The sequence below is a fragment of the Furipterus horrens genome, unplaced genomic scaffold (assembly GCF_987537825.1).
Source record: "Furipterus horrens unplaced genomic scaffold, mFurHor1.1.pri manual_scaffold_8, whole genome shotgun sequence".
NCBI lineage: Eukaryota > Metazoa > Chordata > Mammalia > Chiroptera > Furipteridae > Furipterus > Furipterus horrens.
The window spans coordinates 48,793,175-48,812,674 of NW_028327178.1; the positions used below are offsets into that span (position 1 = coordinate 48,793,175).

Below are 19,500 nucleotides of genomic sequence, written 5' to 3' on the forward strand. Positions count from 1 at the left end.
TGTTGATATTTAGACTCTTCAATTGTTTTGAATTATGAGATTGGACTCAACAGTGGAAGAATAGAGACTTCTGTCTGATGATGTACTTGAGAGAGACTTTAGTGTCTATGGGTTAAAATAATTTGCTTGGCTTTAAAAAAGAAAGTTAAGACATGATTTGGCAGGGCTTTGTATAGAACTTGACTGTTCTTCTAATTGAAGTGGCTGAAAACAAGATCTTTCATGAATACTGTTCTAGGAAAAGAGTATGTTATATCAGCTTAATTAGGAGTGCTGTCATATTCCTACAATAACTTTCAGATGATCACCTTCCTAAATCCCTCCCAGGGCTCACCCTCAGTGGTCATCAAACCCTATTTCTTTACATTTACTACATGCACTTTCTTCATTTTCTTTCCACTTATCCCTACATTTCTCTCCATATATTTTCTATTCCATCCACTTTCACTGTCTATTACACTTTTTGGAAAAATCCCTGGGGCTCAGTGTCTCATAGACTGTCAATAAACACAAGAGTTTTATAGTGTCATTGGAGCTAATCTAGTAAGTTGATAGAACTGCTGAATCTGTTAAATCTGCAAAATGCCATTCTTGGGATTATGCTAAGCCTTGCAATTAGTTAATAACAATCATTACACTGCAAAAAGTCTATTCAGCTCTCCCATTGAGGCCTTCCCCTCATCATCTACTGTTCTTCTTGGCTGCTGCTCAAGGGCAGTGTCCTTATCTTGGCGCCTCCCCATAGCAGATGCCATAGTGTCTTATATATAGCAGTGATGCTGGATTGAAGAAAAGACAGAGAAATAGGAAAAATAGGTATTTAGTGTAGTAAATACACACAAACAGATTGGAAATCAAGGAGTAAGAGAAGGTCAAACATGCTCAATTCCTTTGATGATGACTGCCTAGTTTTCCAATGTACTTCTTGATTCCCATTTTGCCTACCCTGATTTCTTTTAGATGATTCACCTCTGTATTTTTATATGGGAAAGGAGAAGTAAAACAATGAAAATGATAGCTGCCTTCATTTATTGAGTTTTCCCTATGATCCAGACTCTGTGCTGAGGCACACCCAGTCCTTACAACATTTCTCCAATTTGCAGAGAGACACCTGAGGCTCCAGAAATGTAGGGCCAGTCCCATAAAGGCAGAGCTGCTTCTCTCCCACTCTTTTTGAAAAGAAGTATTTTTTTGAACTAGTAATCAATTTATGAGGAAGTAATTCTCAAAGGTGAGAGTAGAAAACATGAGCATTTGTATGCATTTCAAAAGAATCAGGATCTTGAATAAACAGTAAAAGGAACTTAGAAATGTGATTCCCAAGCTACTACAAGAAAAAAATAAGAGCCCTAGAATCCCCAGGCTGAAAAGTTATATGTGAAATATATTCTCCCACTCACCATCCTTAGCCCTCTCATCCCCACCTCTCTCACACCACTTTTACTAAGTCAACACAACTCTTATGAGGACAAACATGGCCAGAGGGAGGTGGCACATGAGAAATAAGCTCACACAGTGATGACAACTCACTTTTAATAAGAGACATCTGTCTCCGGGTTGCTTCATATGAGGTCATGTAGCAATTTGTCCTAGCCATGAGTGATGAAATAATCCAAATTGTTGTACTGGAAAACAAAATTCCTTGAACAATCTAATGTGCAGCTCTTCCCTGCTTTTAGTAACATTGTCCCAAAGAAATGGGTAGGGTGGCATGAGTGCTGGGTGGTGTGTGGGTGGTACTTTCTGGGTCTTTTGAGCTCCTTCTCAGCCTTTCTGAGATTTCACCTGTAAGCTTTTCTACTTAGCAATACAGTTTCCCCACTTAGCAAATTAATCTTTCAAAATTACAAAGGAAAAGTGTGGCCCACATTTTGAAGTTCCTAAAACAGCTATCTGTCTTTCTTCCTCCCTACCTTTCTCCCCATCCCACCTTCACCCTTTCTCCCCACCCCGCCTTCACCTTTCTTTTCTGGGCTTCATTGAGTCACTTTTCAAACCTTTTCTCTAAGCTTTTATATCTCTCCTTTTCCTTTTTTTGCTCTTCTAAATACCTTTATTATATGTGTTCTTAAACATTTATCTACATGCATTACAGAATGGGTACCAAATCCATACACCGAAATAACACTATATTCAATGCAGCATGCAAGAAACATTCTTAGGAATATCCTTATAACAAGTGTTCTCCTTTTAAATTGAGATGTAAGTGACATGTAACATTATGTAAGCTTGAGGTGTACAACCAGTTACTTTGATACATTTATATATTACAATATGATTTCTACAGTAGCATTGGCTAACACCTTTATCATCACACATAATTATCTCTTTTTTGTATGCTGAATACAATTAAAATCTAATAGTCTCTTAGCGACTTCAACATTTATAATACAGTATTATTGACTATAATCATCATGTTTATTAGATCCCCACAACTTATTCACCTACTACTTGCAAGTTTATACACCGAAGTAAAATAAAAAATAGGAGAAATATTGGAATCAAATTTTCCTGAAGCTAATGTTGCATTTCCTATGAAAAGGGGGTTATAGGACTCTAAAGAAAGAGTTTCTTCAAGAAGAAGAAAATTTAAAAAACTAACAAATACCATTCAAAGAAAGGAAGGGAAGGTGATTTTTCATGCCATGAGGAGACAGTTCCTATATCCTGTTTCTTTCTGTAACCACCCTGTTTTCGCTTTTTTCCCTAGATAACAGATAAATTCATAAGAGACTTGTGTATTGAGCAATCTGAGCTGGGGCACAAAAATGAAAGTTATTTTCTCCAACTGCTGACTTCAACTGTATTTTTTCTTTTTCTATATTTTAAACACATCTTGGAAAAATTTCCCAGTTCTTTTGTTCACTTTAAGTGTTAAAAAATGTCCATGCCAATTTAAAACTTTAATTTACTATCCTTTTGCCTCCTCACCCTGTGTGATTCTTACAAGTTGCTTCTCACTGACATAATAATCTCATCTTATTTCATTGTTCATCTTTATCACTTTGTTTCACATTCCATTACCTTCAAAATAAAAACCTTTTAAAGAATTTTAATTTGAGCTTTTAGACAGGGAAAAGTTCAAATTGATACAAAGGGTTCCTGCATATATTCAACCTAGAGTATTCAAATAATATTTTACCTCATTCACTTTATTATTTTGTTTTGTATGTATACTATTCAGTAAATATATTTATTTACATATATTTTTAACCATTTGAGAGTAAGTTGTAGACATAATGCCTTTTTGCTCATAAATGCTTCAGTGTGCATTTCTTTTTTTTTTAAAAAAAGTCTTTCTGTCATATAACCATAGTATGATATTTCAAGCATAAAATTAACTTTGATACAATACTATTATCTAATCCATAAACTTTATCCAAATTTCAGAATTGTTCCACTAATGTCCTTTTTAAATTTGTTTTTTCTATAATATTTTATTGTTTATGCTATTACAGTTGTCTCACATTTTCCCCTTCATTTCCTTCCACCTAGCCCACTTCTATAATCTGTCCCCTCACTGTTGTCCTTGTACATAGGCCCTTCATGTATGTTCTTTCAATAATCCCCTCACCTTCTTTCAATCAGTCCCTACCTCCTCTCTTCCCTCTGTCAGCTGTCAACCTGTTCCGTGATTCTATACCTCTGGTTCTATTTAGCTCATTAGTGTATTTTGTTTGTTAGATTCATCTTATAAGTGAGATCATATGGTTTTTGTCTTTCATCTACTGGCTTATTTCACTTAGCATAAGTTTCTAGTTCCATCTATGCTGTCGCAAAAGGTAGGAATTTGCAGCAGAAAGAAAGAAAGAAGGAATTCCACTAATGTCCTTAGAGTAAAATAAAAATAATAGTATTTTTTCCTGGTTCAAGATCCAATCAAGAACCACACACTTTATGTAGTTATCATTTCTCTTTAGGTTCCTTCTATCTATAAGAATTCCTTAATCTTTTTTTTTTTTTTTTTAACTTTCATGATCTTGACATTTTTGAAGTGTACAGGACAACTTCATTGTAGAATGGTGCTCAGTTGGGGTTTGCTATTTTATTAATTTTTTTAATCTGAATTTCCTGTTTTTTTAATTAATAAAGTTAAAGATGACAAAAGAAGATACTCTTCCTATACATCCAAATCACAAGTCCCTGATTTCTTATTTGTTATATTGAAACTTTCCAAAACATCTTTTCAAATTGCATTTCTAAAGGCTTATTCATGTTTTATCATTACTCCCATGAGAAAAAAAAGAAGAAAGGGCATAAACATAATTTTATAAAATGTATTATGAGCACATTTCTGACAGAAGAGTGACAGAAGAGAACTATTTTCACTAGGCATGGTTGAGAACCAAATCCACTGTGTATAACTTTATGTGTGTGTATCAGTTTTTCATTGCTGTATAACAAACCATTTCCAAACTTAATGGCTTTAAGTAATGACTTTTATTTGCTTATGATTCTTCAGATTGGAAAGTTGGGCTGGGTTCAGCTGGGTGGTTCTGCTGGTCCAACCTGCAACATTCATGAAGTAGCAACCATCTGACGGCTCAACTGGGGCTGGATGGGCTAAGATGGCCTCACTCACATACCTGGTGGCTGGTCCTGGCTGCCAGCTGGGTATCTCTTTTCTTATGGACTTTTATCCTCAAGGGAGCAGGCTTGGGTTTCTTCACATGGTAGAAACATGGGGAGAGTGGAAGCTGAATGCAGACTTTGACAACTTACTGAACTGCAGAAAACAGAACTGATCACTTCCATTACATTCTTTTGGTCAAACAGTCCCAGTGTGGCCCAGATTCAAGCTGTTGGGAAATAGACTCCACCTGTTAATGAGATATGCAGGAAAGGCACATTGTATAGTGAAAATGCAGAGTTGGAAGAGCTACTACATCCAACTTTGCAAACAATGTACCACAATGTTTGACAGCTGAAAGAACTTCCCACAAATTAGCTTCTGGTGCCAAGAGCCACATGACACTTTGGTATTTCACGTGACCTCTGGTTTTGCAACTTCATGTCATGACATCATTTGAGGTGTACAGTGAAAGATAAGATTTGTCCTAGAAGCTATTTGGACCCAGGATGGGTAACAATAATTTAATTACCCATGGAAGTAACAGAGGACCATATAAATGTATTCCATTAAACCCAAACAAGATGTGTTGCTTATACAAATTTCCTTCATCTAAATCCCCAAAATGTTGAGATATTTTGATGCCATCTATTTTGAACCAAGAGACAGTGTGATGGAGGGGAAGATGGTGGACTATAGCTAAAATGTCTCACTTTTATACATTTCATTTTTTTAATGCCACAACATGAACACATTTTGATGGTCTCACCTGGTGCTTCGGTAGCATCTGTGACAAGTGAGGGGACTGAATTTAAGCTGCACCAGCTTCGCAGTAAATCTACCTCTGCCTGAGAGTTCCTCAGAACATATTGTCAAAACCACAAGGAGCCAGAAGCCTCTGAAAGAAACTTCAACTCTGCACATAGATATTTCATAGGCTCACAAACTGATAGAGAAGATTTCAAGTGGCATAAGGTACATTCTAGACTTACTCTTTTGGAGTATATTTGCTTCTCAAAGGGCAAATATACTTACAGGCCTGTGAACTGAACCAAAAGCCAAAACAAACTGCTCCAATTTACTGAACTGCAGAACACATTAAATCCAAATATACAAATCTTTATAGAGCCATGAACCATGGAAAAGGTGGTTTCTCCTTTCCTTTCAAAAAAATATGTTTTGCTTTCTCTCCCATAATGTTTTCATTAATCTGGTTTTAGAATTTTTAAAAGCTCTGTAGATAGAGTATGCATGGTTTTCAGCCAAACTGAGCTGTGCAAAAAATAAATCTGTTTTCTCATAACCAACCTGAAATTTATCTCAAATTCTTTTTTTAAACAATGATTTTTTTAAATATTAATTAATTAATTTTTAACAAGGTTATTTTATTTTATTTTATTTATCTTGTTTTAGAGAGAGGGGAAAGGAGAAAGAGAGGGAGAGAAACATCCATGTGTGGTTGCCTCTTACGTGCCCTCAACTGGGGACCTGGCATGCAACCTAGTCATGTGCCCTGACTGGGAATCAAACCAGCGACACTTGGTTCACAGGCCGACGCTCAATCCACTAAGCCACAGCAGCCAGGGCTTCTTATTTTTATTTTTTATTATTTTTATTATTTTATTTTATTTATTTATTTTTAGAGAGAAGGAAAAGGAGAAAGAGAGGAAGAGAAACATCAATGTGTGTTTGCCTCTCACTCGCCCCCAACGGGGGACCTGTTGGCGTGCAACCCAGGCATGTGCCCTGACTGGGAATCAAACCAGAGACACTTAGTTCACAGACCGACGCTCAATCCACTGAGCCACAGCAGCCAGGGGCTTCTCAAGTTCTTATAGCTTACTGGAAACTGAAAATAAAAAAAATAAAAATAAAAAATAAAAATTTCATATAAATGCAATTAAAGTTAGAGATGTTGCAATAATTTTTGGTTTAAACTCAGTCAAATTTTAAAATTTCTCTTTCCCTACCCCTTGGTTAGTCCTGAGCTATCTGTTGGACTTACTCATAGGTCAACCAGCCAAGAGGTTTGGCAACCCACTGTGTGGTTTCCAGCCTCTAAAGTAGGTGGTTGATATCCCCTTAATTCTCAGTCCTCCAGGCAAGCCCCATCATTAGGAACTTAGGGATGCAGGCTGTGAACAGGGATTTATTTGCAAAGATGGCAGCTCCAAGCTGGGGGGATGCAGCCCTGACGTAAGATCTAGTTTGGGGCACTTGAGAGAGTTCTACATGCCTTAGTTAGTAAAGCTTACAAGGAACAAGCACAAGAGATGAGAATATGTGACCCCAAGACATGTGTTGATGTGGAAATAAAGTTTACTTAGATGGACATAATATATAACGGCAAAAATTAAGCATATTCATTACTTAATCAAGACTTCTTTCTATTCTTTCAAATTATTTTAAGAGTTGTTTTTAAGTGTATTTTATTGATTATGTTGTTACAGTAGTTTCAATTTTTCCCTCCTTTCCTCCCCTCTGCACAGTAGCCCCCTTCCCAACAGCTTTCCCACCCCTCTCAGTTCATGTCCATGTGTCGTGCATATATGTTCTTTGGCTTCACCCTTTCCTGTATTATTCTTAACTTTCCACTGTCTATTTTGTATTTAACAATTATGCTTTTTAGTCCCTGCATTATTTCCCCATTTGTCACCCTTCCCCCTCCCAACTGATAACCCTCCCAATGATCCCATACCTATGATAGTGTTCCTATTCTGGTTTGCTTAGTTAGATTTTGTTATTTTTTAGATTCAGTTGTGGATAGATGTGAGTTTGTTGTTGTTGTTTTTTTTTATGTGTTTTATTGATTACAGTGTTACATTTGTTCCGATTTCCCTTCCCTCTGCTCCCCTCCACCCGGTGGCGCCCCTCCCTCCCCTTATCCCCCCCTTTTAGTCCATGTCCATTGGTTGTGCATATAGTTCTTCTCAACCTCTCTGTCTATTCCATTCCCTCCTACGATATTTCTTAATTCCTATACCATCTCCCCCCCTCTCCCCCTTCCCCTTCCCTGCTGACCTCCTCCCAATATGCTCCCCATACCTATAGTTCCTTTTCCACTCTCATTGCCTATTTAGTTTGCCTTTGTTTCAATTCCCTAGCTTCTGTTGTTGTTTCTTGTGATGCAGTTTTCATTTTAGTGTTCATAGTTTTGATCCTCCTTTTTCTAAACCAGTCCTTTTAACATCTCATATAACAGTGGTTTAGATCTAATGAACTCTTTCAGTTTTATTTTGTCCTGGAAACACTTTCTCTGCCCTTCTATTCTGAATGACAACTTAGCTGGATAAAGTATTCGTGGTTGTAGGTTTTGGATTTTCATTACTTTGAATATTTCTTGCTAGGCCCTTCTTGCCGGCAGGGTCTCCTTTGAGAAGTCAGCTGATAGTCTAATTGGGACCCCTTTATACATGATTCTTTTCTTCTCTCTTGCTCTTTTAAGATTCTCTCTTTATCTTTAACTTTTGACATTTTGATTATAATGTGTCTTGGAGTGGTTCTCCCTGGGTCCAGTTGTTTTGGAACTCTCTGTGCTTCCTGGACCTGTACGTCTATTTCCTTCCCCAAGTTTGGGAAGTTGTGCTTTATTATATTTTCACTTAATTTTTCAATTTCTAGTTCTTCTTCTTCACCCTCTGGCAATCCGATCATCCGTATATTGGATCTCTTATAGCTGTCCCAGAGGTTTCTGATTCTCTCATCATTTTCCTTGCTTCCCGTTTCCTCTCTCTGCACTGGTTGACTGTTAGTTCCTTCTCTATGTTCTGGTTTGTTGATTTGAACTCTGGATTTTATTTCCTCACCATCTGTCTCATATGTGGTTTTGTTCCTTTCAGTGTGAGTGTTTTTCAATTCTTTCTCATCTTTTTCCAGATCTTTTGTTAATTCTGTAACCCACCTGATAACAATGGCCCTGAACTGAGCCTCTGACAGGTTTCTTATTTGTTCATCTGTCAGGTTCTTCATCTGTTGCCTGGTGAGCTGCGCCACCAGGATTTCTATAGTTGTCTGCCTCATTTTGACAGATGCGTTTTGTTTTCTTGGGCCAGCTATAGGGGGCAGTGCCTGTGTACTCATCACAACCCAGCAACCAGCGGCGATCCGCAACCTTTTTCGCCGCGCTGTGGCGCTTTGTCGTCACTGCCCAGCGACCAGTGGCTATCCGCAACCTATTTTGTAGCGCTGTGGCACTTTGTGTGGGGGCGGGGGTCCAAGATGGATTCACACAGTTATTCCGCTAGGAGACCGGGGTCCGTCCTCCCGCCCTCTGGGCCTCACTGTTCGAGGTGATGCGGTGGCTGTTTTTCTCAGCGTTGGGGTCGCAAGCTGCCGGGGTTAGACTGCAGCTGAGATTGCTTGCTCTCCCTGCCGCTGTCCCCGGTGCTACCGCAAACAGCACCACCCCCTTTCACTCTTCTTACCTGCCCAAAGGGCGCTGCTGGTTTATAACTTCATACGTTGGGCTTCCGTGTAGTTTTATTTTCTGGAATTTCTAGTTATCTTTTGTTTTGAAGTAGTTGTATTCCTCTCTAGTTGTAGGAGACCGAGCATGTCCGTCTAAGCCTCCATCTTGGCTGGAAGTCTCTTGTTGTTTTAATATTCATAATTTTGATCTTCTTTTTCTTAAGTCCCTTTGACATTTCATATAATAATAGCTTGGTGGTGATGAACTCCTTTAGCTTTACCTTGTCTCGGAAGCACTTCATCTGTCTTTCCATTCTAGATGATAGCTTTGCTGGATAGAGTAATCTTGGTTGTAAGTCCTTGCTTTTCATCACCCTGAATACTTCTTGCCAGTCTCTTCTTGCTTGCAAAGTGTCTTTTGAGAAAACAGCTGATAGTCTTATAAGCACCCCTTTGTAGGTAACTCTGTCTTTCTCTTGCTACTTTTAAGATTCTCTCTTTATCTTTAACCTTTGGCATTTTAATTATGATGTTTCTTGGTGTGGTCCTTTTTGGGTCTAGCTTGTTTGGGATTCTCTGTGCTTCTTGGACTTGTATGTCTATTTCCTTCACCAAATATAGGGAGTTTTCCTTCATTATTTTTCACATAAGTTTTCAATTTCTTGCTCTTCCTCTTCTCCTTCTGGCACCCTTTTGGTTTGGATGTTGGCATGTTTAAAGTTGTCCCTAAGTTGTTCCTAAGCCTCTCCTCATTTTTTTCAATTCTTGTTTCCTTGTTCTGTACTGGTTGACTGTTGTTTTTCTCATTTCTAAATCATTGATTTGAACCCTGGTTTCTTTTCCTTCACCATTGGTTTTGTGTGGGTTTTCCTTCGTTTCATTTAGCATAGCCTTCACTTCTTCCCTTATGTGCTTGCCCTACTTAAGCATATCTGTCAAGTCTGTGAACATCTTTATCACCAATGTTTTGAACTCTGCGTCTGTTAGGTTGGCTATATCCTCATTTGTTAGGTTGGTTATATCCTTGTCGCTTAGTTCTATCACTGGAACCTTGATCTGTTCCACTTTTGGGGCCATACTTCTCTGTCACCCCATCTGTGTCTTAGGTAGAGGTGTCGCTTCTGTTACATCCTACAAGGCGGAGACTTAGGTTTTCTTGCCAGTAGAGGGCAACCTGTTTCACCACGTTGTGGTGCTGTATGTGGGGGAGGGGTCTGAGATGGAACAATGTTGCTTGTTCAGCACTCGCCCCTTTTTCAGGCACTTCTCCCACTTTGTATGGGACTGCCACCTCTCTAGTTGTTGCCCTGGTTGTCGTTCCCAGAAGGGCAGGTCTGCGGATGTTCTAGGACTGTGGGTGCCCTAGGGACTGGCAGTTTCTTCCTCTGCCCCAACCCCCACTAGTTCACACAGTCAGAATCGATGAGACTTTATTTTCCCCGCGCTGGGACTGTGAGCTGTGTGGTCTTGTCTGGTGCTGGGAGTCCTCCCCAGGTATCCCTCCTGACTTTTTAAAATGTGTGACTGCACTTTCTGGCAGCCTGCCGCTGCGACCACTGCTGCTGCCACCACACTGCATCCTCTCTGCTCCGGCTCCACCCCTCCTACCTGTCTGGATGAGTATTTCTCCTTTATATCTTTGTTTGTTGGACTTCCACGCAGCTCAATTTTATGGAACTTCTGGTTGTCTCTAGTTTTGAGGTAGTTGTATTCCTTCTTAGTTGTGCAGGGAGACCCAGCATGTCTGTCTAGGCCCTTATCTTGCCCGGAAGTCTATTTTAAGAGTTATTTAAAATCCATTACAATATTAAATAATTAAGTCTTGTGCAGGCCTAAAGGCAGAGTCATTAAACCTTTGGGGACCTGTAGCCAAAGCCATGGGTTTTTCTAAATGCATGACACCAAAACAGTGAAACCCTCTTCAAACTTATGTTGAGCTGAATCACTATTAAAGAAAGACAAGTCATTAATTTAAGTCAAATAACTCCCTAAAGATGATCTGTTCTGAAAAAAGTGACACTGCAGAGTGTACTTTTCATTTCTTTTCTGTGATATTCAATTTATCTCCTTTCTCTGTTCCATTTGCTGGAGAGTCCCTCACTTGTTTGTATCCCTTCTTCTGGTTGTTTCAAAAATCTTGCAGGTCTGCTGGGCACAGGGCACATCCTGCTCCTGCTAGTTCCTCTCTTTCCATGTTCAGCCTCAGCTCCCACGTGGCCAAACCAACCTCTTGCTTCCTATGAATGTACACTGTCCCCACCCCTTGCAAACCTTCTTCCTCTGTTTCTTCCTATTGCACCTCAGACATATTTCTAATAGAGCACTTGTAACCATGTACTTAAATCTCTTTATTTCAAGTAGGAATTCAGTAAGGACATGGAGTTGGTAATCATTTTGCTACTTCTCCAGTGACTTTCCCTTCTTTGCATTCCTAGGACCTTGCACCTAACCTGGTACAGAGCAAATGCTTTACAAACTCTTGTTGAATGAATGCAAGGAATAATGAGGTATGGACACACCAGGGCTTGGTCCCAGTTAGTTTGCGCCAGTCAGAGTAAAGATTTCAGTTCAGCTAGACCCTTTTATATTCCATACTACTCATACTCCTGCTTATTCCACCTCAATTTTATTGCCTCTTCACTTTGTGAAAATTATTACAATTGGCAACAGTGCTGACTTGAATTTTCCTTCATGATTAAAAAAAAACATGAAGGTGGGATCCATTATATTTTTATATAATAAATATTTTTAAAGTATTATTACATACTGTTATAATATTAGTAGAAATAAAAGAAAAACTTCATCCACACACCTGACATATTCCATAATCAGTTTCTATTCTTCCCTGCCTTTTTTCAGCTCTTACCCATGTCATACGTAATTTTTATATGGTTGAAATAATTTGTTATGTTCTTAAGTATTGAGGAAACTAACTTGCTGTCTTTCGCTTAAAGTATAATTACTTAAAAGTCAAGTGACCACCAAGACAATGGTGCCTTTAATGATGATGATGATGAGGATGATGACGACTGTCACTTAATAGAGCTCCAGCTCTGGGTTATTGTTATACACATTTTATTTCTTTTTTCTTTTCTTTTTTTAAAAAACACTTTCACCAAAATGACTTTTATTTGTATTTCCTACAGAATCAGTGAATGGTAGTTCATGGACCTTAGTAATTTGTCCAGGCATGAAAGAAAATGTATGAAATCAGTAAATGCCATTTTGAAGAGTCTTCTCTTGCAAATTGAAGATAGTCCTGTTCAGCAACATTCAATACTATTTCTTTAGTACTTTATAAATGAAATTTCCTTTTACTTGTATCCATTTCCTGGGGCTTCTGGACCCATTCATATTCTCCATATTTAGAATCAAAGGTTCCTTTCTGAAAAGATCTTAATTTTAAGGTATCTAATTTCCTGAATTCTTTTCACTCATGAATATGCATCTGTAAAATCTAAAGAAGATATAATCCTGATGATTGTGGAACATAGAAACATCCCTTCTAATAAACTGAAGATTATGGGGAAAGAGAGATGCAAACATCTGTCAAATAGAATAACCTAGCTGTGTTGTAAAATTATTCAGAATTAGTTCAGGTATGTATTCTGTGGAGTCCTTGCCTCTACTCTTAATTTTTTTACGCAGATGAACACTGCTTATTTTAAAATGAGCAGTTAGTCCATTTGACAAATGACACAGAATTAATCTATTTGATGTTTTACAATCTTCATTAATAACAATCAGATCTGTGAAATCTTTTGAGATGTATTGTAGAATAATTTTTTAGCTTCTGTAATAAAGACGTGAGTTTGGTGTAACTGTGGAGAGCTGTTCACAGAGTCATACTGTTCTCCCATAAGGTCTATCTGATGTAATGAGAGTCTTGGGAGAAGTTTGTCTGTTGAAGTAAGAAACAAATTCATCTGTATCTTCATTATAAGCAACCTCTTCATCATTAGGATCCACTCTGGTTTCATCATACAGTCATGGGTTGTCAATGGTCTTGGGTTTAGGCTTTGGTAGAGTCTTAACACCAAGAGTCTCTCTTGCACTTTTCAGTTCTTTTTTAGTTGTCAACTTTTCCTTCTGCTGATGCTGTTTCCACCAAGTGAACATTACATGTCACCACTATTTGCTCTTAATCTCTGAAATACTGAAACCTGGAGGAAAGGCAGATAGTTTCGGGGGTTCTTTGGTAGCACCTTTGTGTTCAGGCCTTTCTTTCTGCTGGCCTCCCCTCCACCCACTGCCTGCATTCTATTTCTAATCCCAACAACAAACTCAGCAAGGATGAAAACTTGCTTAAAGTCACAAAACTAGTAGAATAATAACAGTAATGGTATTTGCCATTCCTACTACTAGCAACTACTTTATTATATGCCTGGGCCCAAGCTAAGCAGTTTACCATCTTCATCTCAAATAATCCTCATAGCACTCCCAAATTACATATTATTATCCCCACTCTCAAAGAAGGAAACTGAGGTTTAGAAAGGCTAAGTCATTGGCCCATGTTGCATAGCAAGAGAGTGACAGAAGTAGGAATTGACCTTAAGCTCTCTGACTGCAAAGCCTGATTTATAAGTAAGGATTTAAAGCTAAGTGTGGAGATTGAGCACTGGCCTGCGAACAAAAGGGTCACAGGTTCAATTCCCAGTCAGGGCATATGCCTGGGTTGTGAGCCAGATCCCCAGGTTAGAGGCATGTGAGAAGCAACCACACATTGATGTTTCTCTCCCTCTCTCTCCCTCTCTTCCCCTCTCTCAAAAAATAAATAAATAAAATGTTTAAAAAAATAAAGTAAAATAAAACTAGATGTGGAATCCCTCAGACCCCAGGGTCTTGGCCTTTTTCTACTCCACCTGTCACCTTGACAGCAATGAGGTTTCTTTTGCCAACAGTTCATGCAAAATATGAAATTGAAACAATGATAGGTTCTTGGACAAGTTTTCAAATGCAAATTATTTATTGAACACATAAAGTAAGTACACACTATGAATATTTTAAACTTCCTATTGGAAAGGCATGTGTCTCAGGTAAGTACTGTATGGTTCACTTGACTGAACTTAGTCTCTTTGCTTCTATTATTTATTTAGGCATTTTAAAATTTATTATTCAAAAATGTCACAATAATGTGAAACTTCTTAAAGGGAGATATGCTCTTTATTGAAGTTTTGCTACTTTGGTCTAAGAATATTATGTTGAATCTCACTGCTCTTAAATTAACTGCCTTGCTTTCTGATATAAATTTAATGTACAGAAGGTTTTTGATTACTCTCTCAACTTTTAATCAAAGCATCTTTTTAATTTCCTCTTTCCTTCGCTGCCTTTAGGGAGGAAGTGTGCTTTGATGATCAGGCCCAAATGAGCAGGACTGTAAAAGCCTTCACCAGTTACCCAGCAACATGGGGACAAACATGGAAGACTGAAGCCTGAGAACTGGTTAGCCCAGCCGAGGGATTTCCTGGGAGGAAAAAGTATGGAAGAACAAAGTGGATCTCTTCCTTCCTGGAGGCAACTTTTGGAAAAGCTCAGTTTTAATTTGTGATGGTTTAATGAAATGCTGTGGTCAGCAGAGGTAGACTCCGTGTTTTCTCAGAGATGCCCTATGTTTGATTTCTGTGACAGGCAGAGCTACTGATGTTTGGATTCCAGACAGGGAAATGGCCTTGTTGTGGGTTCTCTTTTCCTGAGTGAATAATGTGAGCAGTAAGTTCTGTATAAATAGAAGTTTGATACTAGTAGATGAACAAGGCAGGTTTTACTTATGTTTCTGGTAACATGGGTTACACAGGAGTAGAGAGGCAAAATATCATGGATAGATTCATAAATATGCAGTGAGGGAGAGGCCAGGGTTCAGTGACTAGGCACCCTCTCTGCATTTGCTAATGTTTTAGGCTCTAGGGGAACAACAATGAGGAATATGACTTAGCTCAATTCAAGCTCTAATAAATATATAAATCTATCAGAGGAGATGGGCCTAAAAGCTGATAACACCCTATGGAAGGGGTCTTAACCTCGGCACTGTTTATATTTTGGGTGCATTATGCTGTTGTGGGGCTGTAGAATGAACTGTGGGATATTAGCACATCTGTGGCTTCTTCCCACTAGATGTTAGAAGCACAACTACCACTCTCACAGCTGAAGAAAAATAACCCCCAGATATTGCCATGTGTCCCCTAAGGAGCAAAACTGCCTCAGTTGAGAAGAGCTGCTGTTTGGGGTTGGGGGTTGGGGGTTGGGGTGGAGTTCTGTGTGAAACAGGAAAGTCCAGATGTTCTAAGAAGTGAGGAAGGATGCCCAGGCAGCCCTGGAGTAAGGTGGGGCGATTAAGGAAGGCTCCCTTGAGAAGGTGACACTGTGGCTTGTGTGAAGCATGAATGGTGCCAGCCTGAGAAACAAGAGACCAGCATAAACAAAGGGAAGCATCCTAAAAATACAAGAAGTGTGCAGGGCAATTGGTGGCTATCTCAGTGTTGCTAGAAGGTCGTGTGTGTGCGTGTGTGTGTGTGTGTGTGTGTGTGTGTGTGTGTGTGTTAGGGATTAAATGGTGGGGTATGAAACTAAGATGTGGGCAAGTTTGTGACCATTGACCTGCAAGGACAGCTGAAGCAGGAACTAGGTAGGAACACACTTGGAGAATATTCTGGCTACAATTCCAAGGCTGGATTATAACGGGCTCTAGAATGGCAGCAGGGGGCCCTTTGGACAAGATGCTATACAACTTATTTTACTTTGATCATCCCATTTGATCCTCACAACAGGACTATAAATAGGAAGCATATTTATCCCATTCACAGATGAGGATGTAGTGGGGCTGAGCCTCACCCGTTCAATGTTGTGCAGCCAACAGGACACCCAGACTAGGACCTTTCCTGAGCAGGTGCCTGATGCCACCTATGAAAGATGAAACGGACTTGGCTTGTCTGGCAAAGCTCTGTTCAAGGAGTGGCTGCAATGGAGACTAAATCGAGATTCTGTGATCAGCCTGTGCAACACGTGGGTAAAGTCCTCTGAAGCGATATGTTAAGCAGACAAATGTCAAAATACAGTAACAAAAAAGCAATTTAAAATGAACAGGACAGCCAAGTGCCTTCTTTTTATAAAAATTTTATTTATTGGTTTTTAGAGAGAAACAGGGAGAAAAACATTGATTTGTTGTTCCACTTATTTATGCATTCATTGGTTGTTTCTTGTATGTGCTCTGACTGGGGATCAAACCCTCAACTTTGGCCAGGATGATGCTCTAACCAACTGTGCTACCAGGTCAGGGCCCAAGTGCTTTCTGCATTGTTCTTTTCTCATATCAAACTTTCCTTAGGGTCCAAACGTTTGTTCATTTTATTGAGATTTTATTAAGCATGTTCTGTGTCCTCAGAATTGTTTGAGCGCTCTAGGGATGATAAGGAGCATGAAATCTAATTGAGCCCACAACAAATGTGAGCTGATTGAACAGAGTGAGACCATGAACAAACCTGAGGAGAAAGGATTTTGGAAGAGGAGCTTGACTTACAGGAGAAAACAGTTCAATTTAGATCTGTCTTACAACTTACTCTTGAACTTCTCACTCTAGGGAAGCAGTCTTCTGCTAGGAATAGCTGATTGCCCACTGATTGATTAAAAGGGAGTTTTCAGGAAAGAGCTAGGCATGCCCTATGCTTATGAACATCTTTGTACTTGAGTCCTCAGAGTGGAATTGGCTGTCTTCCCAGTGTGCCATGAGGTATGCACTCAGAGACTATGTATGGAGGCTGTTCTATTTATTATAGAGACATGTTCTATACATTTTATGTGTATTAAGTCATTTAAGCCTCACAGCAACCTTATAAGATACTGTGATTATCTCCCTTTTATATATGAAGAAGTGGAAATACAGAAAAGCTAAGTAACTTATTCAATGTCACACAGCCTTTCAGTAACAAACCCAGGATTAAAACCCAAGATGGTCAGCCACAGCAACCCACGTTTATGACATTGACTGCCAGGCTGTCGCTACCATTCAATGCGGTTGCTGTGAGCTGGAAGGCTAAGGTATGTTTTAATCAGAGTAATAATAAGGCACTTTACTAAGAAAAAATATATGTGGAGGAAGGCTGGGTATTCACATGGTAGAAAGAGAACAGAATTTAGATCAGAACACCAGGTGTTGATAAGAATGCTGATACTAACTAGTTTGGTAATTGAAACATCAGTTAACCCTACTGAAGGTTAGCTTCATCAAATTTAACTTGAAGTTAATAATATCAACCTCAAAAGTCTTATGAAAATCATATAGACCATATAATAATATCTAAAACAGCTCTTGACACTGAGTATATGCCCTGTAAATTTAAGGTGAGTAAAAAATAAGAGATGCTTCACAGATAGAACATTGATTGGCCTTGAAGAGAGTGTGAAGTTTATGAACAAGGACAAAATAAAATCAAACGCATGGAAAATGTTCAGTAAATGAATCCAGGGGCAAGTGTATGTGTGTGGGATATTTGTGTATAATACCTACCATTTAGGTGAAAATTATCATTTAACAAGGTCTTACCATGTACCATCACTGTACTGTGAGTCATGTGGCATCAGAAATAATGAATTAGGAAATCTTGTTACGTTCTGTGAATTTTGTCATTACATGCATTTTACAGACGCTTATCCATGGGCTGTTCTGAGACATGGTGGTTTAATATAGCCTCTCTGAAGATGTCTGTGAAACCTAGCAACAGACTGTGCTTGATGCAAGGATGAAGCCAGGTCAGAATGCATGGCTCCTGTCCACTCTTCCCATTCATCTGACTTCCCAGGCCCTCTTACTTTGCTTGCCTCAATATACTCCTCAATAAAACATTCCCCCCATAGCTTTTGCCTCAAGCTCTGTTTCTGAGAAAACCTGGGCTATGACAAATGAAAAAAAAATTTTTTTTGTAAAAGGAAGTGCATTGAAGAAGATATGCATAGGAATAATATCTATATTTACATATGCAAAATGTAAACTGAATTGTCTCTCTTCATACTTTCCTATATTTTCTATTTTACAAATTGTAAATCAGTAAAATGGTTATTTTTATAAATTATTTAAACATACATGTTTCTTTCTTCCAACATTAGCAGACATGGCATGTCTGTTAAACTAAATAGCCATCCTGAGGATAAGAAAAATTGTTTTCAATAGATATTTCATCCGTGTGAATTCAGGAGTAGCTTTGGATGTTTTCATAATCTACTATTTTATACTCTCATCATCTCAGTTTTATTTGGGATTAAAAAATAATAAATGTAGATTTTTAATATTCCATTGGAACATATAAAAATGTAGTAAATATGAGTACATTGAGCATACTAAATACATTTCAATCATTATATAACTTCCTTAGGTTTTAAAGACAGCCACATTACTTAACTTGCCTTGGATTTTCAAAAACTTTGTTCAACAATGCCTCATTCTGAGACTTATTCCAAACTGAAATCGATTCAGAGAGTCTTGAAAAGTCTCTTTCAGCAGAAGTTGGATGTGTGGTCTCTATAGTGAATCCTAAAGCCAACAGCATCCCCTGTTACTGTTTTTTTTCTTTTACATAAAAACGTTTATTTAAAAAGGGAGGGAGGAATGGAAGAAGGAAGGAAGGATGGAAAAGAGGGAGCCCTGCTACAGTTTTTCCCCCAGGGACCAATATTATTGTAAGTAAAATAAAAGCTGCCTTGGATTTTCAATGCTTTCACCAGAAAAGAGGTTAAATGTGACTTACACTTCCCTACAGTGGTCTCATGTGTAGTGAGAACCAACTCACAGCATGAGCAGGGGCTCTGGGAAATCATCTCCCCACTGGGAGGCCAGTTTGATAGATGACTGAGAGTCCACAACCAACCGTCCTCTGGGTGACCCATGCTCTGACTGCATAACCATGGTTACCTAAATCGGCAGTACTTACATTTCAAAAAATTTGAAGAAATAAAGTTAGCTATTGACACTGCTCATTCATTTGATATATGAGAACCTCGCTAAAGAAGAACAAAACTATTTTTGGAGGGGATTAAATTCATTACGTCAATGTCTTCTGGAATGATATTTTAGCTTTTGCTCTTGTTAGTTGTGATGGGGTAGAGAAAACAGGGTTAATGCCTAATTATGTAGTTATTTATATGCATGTAGTTATGTCATTACTTATGTTCTCTCCAGACCTATCCCTTGGAAGCTTGAGAAGAAAAAATATATAATCTATCCATAGTTATACTCTGGCTTCAGTGGGTTGTGGAGCCTGGCTAACTGGGTTTGAATGGACTGGATAGATATTTAAACTTGATCAAGTGACTTGACCTTGTGTAAGTTACTTGAGCTCTTTCTATCTCTGTTTCTTTATCTGTAAAATAAAAATCATTTTAATACTTCTATCCTGCATGTAAAGTGCCTAGTGCAATGCCTTTCCCATAGTAAACATTCAATAAATGTTAGTTATTGATAAATACTCAAAAAGTTGTTATTGAAGAAAATGTGTTAAGAGGAAAACAGAAAATTACCACAAAGAAAAGAGCTGTTG

The 19,500-nt window shown here is 38.5% G+C and overlaps 1 pseudogene; it reads right to left on the bottom strand.

The window, feature by feature from the left end:
• Positions 1-12,272: 12,272 nt before the first annotated feature.
• LOC150002869 (ribosome production factor 1 pseudogene) lies at positions 12,273-18,869 on the bottom strand (annotated as a pseudogene).
• Between the last annotated feature and the right edge of the window lie 631 nt (positions 18,870-19,500).